The following is a 4,166-nucleotide window of genomic DNA, read 5'->3' as shown; positions in this document are numbered from 1 at the left end:
TCAACATCTTAATCATAATCATATAACATCATACTCATAATTTGAATACAACATGACAACTTCATAATCAATGACATAAACAACGTGACAACATCATATTCACAGTTCATATACACATAACAACATCATTAATTCGTATTAACATTCTCCACCAAGCACCTTATTAACAACTCATGAATAGATGACAACTTAGCAACTATACGTAACATCATCATTTCATAATAATAATTATTCATCAAACATTCCATTAGCAATTCATGAATAAAAGACAACTTATCAACTTAACATAACAATCATCAAGTACATTTAACAACTCATAAATAACATCACATAATCATCATCACAACATACATAATCATCATCATGTAACATCATAACAACCTCATATTCAACACCATAAATAGTCATCATAATATCGTAATCAATATCATAAACATCTTCTCATAATAATATAAACGACACTACATAATCATCACATCATAACAATATAAACAACTACATATATTTAACAATAATGTTCTTACTTCTTAATCTTTAGTAACACTTACTAATTCAACCAACAACGACGATAACTACAATTATCCAATATATGTATATATTTCATAATCAACAATATCATCAATAATAGATATCTAACTCTTCAATTTAATCTAACACCATGTCATAGTAATAATTCATCAATATATAAGTATATCATCATTAACAACATCAACAACAAATGGTAATTAAAACCAATAACAACGACTCATGCAACAACTCGACACCACCGCTAAGACTCATGCAAGACATGACAACTCCACTAAGACTCCTCAACAAATGCAACTATGCATGTGGTACCATATCAGAGCCGAAGCCCTCATCGTTATAGAATGGTTAAAGCATTCTTTTATCAGGACATGAGTCCTCATCGTTAACATCGTTTTGAACAACATAGTGTTCCATCGTTTTGAACGACAGAGCGTTCCAAGACCGAAGTCCTCATCGTTTTTATGCTTATGCAACTGACTCCACTTGTGTATATCTGCATACAACTCAACGACAAATGCATATGTACTTATATGACTCACCACCCTTAATGCAACTAACTCCACTTGTGTATATCTACATACAACTCAACAACATCAACGACAACCACTACTCATCAATGCATATATGTAAATATGACTTCACCTCGACAATTCAATTAATAATACTTCAACCTTTGAAAAGAATTCAGCAACATGTATAATTTATTTAAATATAAATATACATCACAGTCAACAATAATCCATCATAATTGATCCAACGATTTCAGAAAATACACAATTAATCATCTCCAAATTCACTAAACTCAACAACGGCAACATAGGCAGCACATAAACATCTCATGATATAACAATATCAAATGATAATCAATATCAACTTAAACATCTTATATAATCCACATAATGCATATACAAATATATCTCATTACTAACAACATCAAATTATATTATAACTGACTCACTCAACATCAACGGTACTATAATCAACCTCCATTCCTACCCCAAGGGTCAACTCACAACATGGGTTAAATACTCTTAAACATCTTAATTGCACTCATATTACTTCTAGTTTTGAGCCTTGGAATTATCCCACAAGTTTTGGATTAACTTGGAAAATGTTTTGCTGAGTTTTCATAAAATTTCCCTAAGACCTACTTGGAGTATTTTCATCATAACTCCTAAACCAAAAATCATTTTAGAGTCAAACCAAATCCATTGGAAAGCTAACAAAATTATCTACAACTTTCATGTTTACACCAAAGGCCAATTCAAAACAGAAACGTGTGAAAAAGACACAAGAACACGAAATAAGAAATGCTGTAAAAAGGAACTTCGCTTAAGCGAACGAGTATTCGCTTAAGCGAACTACTTACAGTAGCTGTTCGCTTACAGCTCGCTTCCGGCTCGCTTAAGCGAACAGTCATCGTTTCTGCATAATTTTTCACGGGTTTAAACCATTTTTCACCCCAAAATCCCCAATTTTGATCTCCCAATGCCCAAACATGTTTCCAAAGATTGTTTATAGGTTCAATATACAATTAGACATCTAAATAAACATAAAACATGCATCAACAACAACAATTCAAACCATTCTAGCAATCATACAAAACTTCTCCAAATTATCCCACAAATTCTAATCTCCCTCAAATTCTGATTCCAGCAACATTCTAAATATTATAATCAATCTGCATATGAATTCTAAGCACATTAAACATGTTTCCTACACTTTTCCTTTCAAAATCGGCCAAGAACCCTAATTCCCAATCTCTATTTTCAAGAACAACTCATGTTAAATCAATTTTCAGAAAATATATATTATGATCATTGAGAGTTAGTCTCACCCTTACCTGAATTCAATTGCACAAAGAAAGCTACAGCAAAATCGATCCCCTCTTGCTCTTCTTCTCCCTTTTCTCCCAAAAGCTAGTTTTCTTACGTTAAAACATTCTGACTGTTTTTCTTTCTTTTTCTAACTCCCAAACTATAACTTCCCTATTTCATTAAACTCCCTTAATTTTTATTAAATCCTAATTAACTCCCTAATTTCTAAAATAATAATAATTTCCACTTATTCTATTAAATAATGAAAATAACCATTTAATAAAATACACCACACCACAAAATCAACATAAATCATTTAAAATCATATAAAAGACTTTAAATCAACTAAAAATAATTAAATAACAATTAGGGCGTTACAGCCCACGACCCAGTAACGGTAACCACGACGCAGTTTCTGAGCGCCAAAATTTCTTTAAGGCCCAGCCCAGTCGGATGGACGGCGGCGTCGCGCGTGTGTCGTTTATAATTTTTGGCTAGCGCTCACTCCGTTCACAAAAGTGGATACCCCAAGGGCACACCCTTGGAAGTGATATCCCACATATATAAACACTACTAGAGTGTGTGATCTACCCAATGTGGGACATAAAATTTTCAATTCACACTTTACACTAGATCTACATCCTTGTATTTACATTCCAATGTCTGCACATAACAACTAGTATACTTCAAGTTTTTGCCAATATACACTAGTGTTCCAACAGTTATGCAGTGAATACCGACCAATATTTATCGTTGGTATTAGACATATATCTAACCGTGCAACAACTAATGATCATGACCAGAAAAAGGATGGAAGCACAAACTGAACTTTTGGAGCAACCGTATGAAGGATATCTAGTGACCAGAGAAGAAATTTAAGAATCAAGGAGAATTCTTGAACCTAAAAATATGTAGAAAACCTGCCAAATAAACAGTCATATCAATTCCTAATGAATTTATAAGAAGCTTGAGAAAACTATCAATTGGCTCACATCAAAGAAACTTGAGACTATGTTATTAAGACCGTTCTTATTCCGAAGGACATTTTAAACCAAAGGGACTATGGCCATAACAACACTCTATAAATCTGAATGGACAGAAAAAGAGGGAGAGAAAAAGAATAGCTCGTCAACACAAGCTAAATGAGGGAGAAGAGAGAAAAGTTCTTTGACAACTCAAGAGAACTTTTGGGGTGAGTAAAAGTGAGGAAGAGTGCTCTATTTATAGGTGAGGAGTCAAAGATGAGTTCAAATCCAACGGCCAAGATCATTTGACCGTTACAAAATTAATAATTTGACATCTCCTCGTAAATAAGCAATAAAAAGAAAGTTGACATATAAATATATTTTTTTAATTCACATAATACACTCTATGTGTTCCAACGGTTTCTTTGCATCAACTCACTAAAATTTAAATCGATGGAATATACTATAACTTTCCAATGCATTAATATACTATAACTTTGATGTATTTTGTCGATCAAAACTTACAAGATCCTTTCTTAAGATCTTTCCGGTGGCTAACTTTGGAATCTTCTCTAAAAAAGTCACACGCCGCAACCTTTTGTATGGTGCAACCTAGACAAAGAAAATAAAATAAATTAGACCATTGACCCGTGCTAACGCACGTGTCATTTAAAAAAGATAATATTCACTGAAAAATAAGACACTGTAGTTCGCGTGAATCTAAAAATTGTCGTGAATCAAAGCAAAATGTCAATACCAAAGACTTTGTTATTGTTTCATAATTCTAGTACGTAGTTCCTGTTACTTTAAAATAACATATAATTTTGAAAGGGAAATTGAAGTTCGTTGACATGCA

Source organism: Medicago truncatula, chromosome 8 (assembly GCF_003473485.1).
Source record: "Medicago truncatula cultivar Jemalong A17 chromosome 8, MtrunA17r5.0-ANR, whole genome shotgun sequence".
Lineage (NCBI taxonomy): Eukaryota > Viridiplantae > Streptophyta > Magnoliopsida > Fabales > Fabaceae > Medicago > Medicago truncatula.
This window is presented reverse-complemented; position numbering follows the sequence as displayed.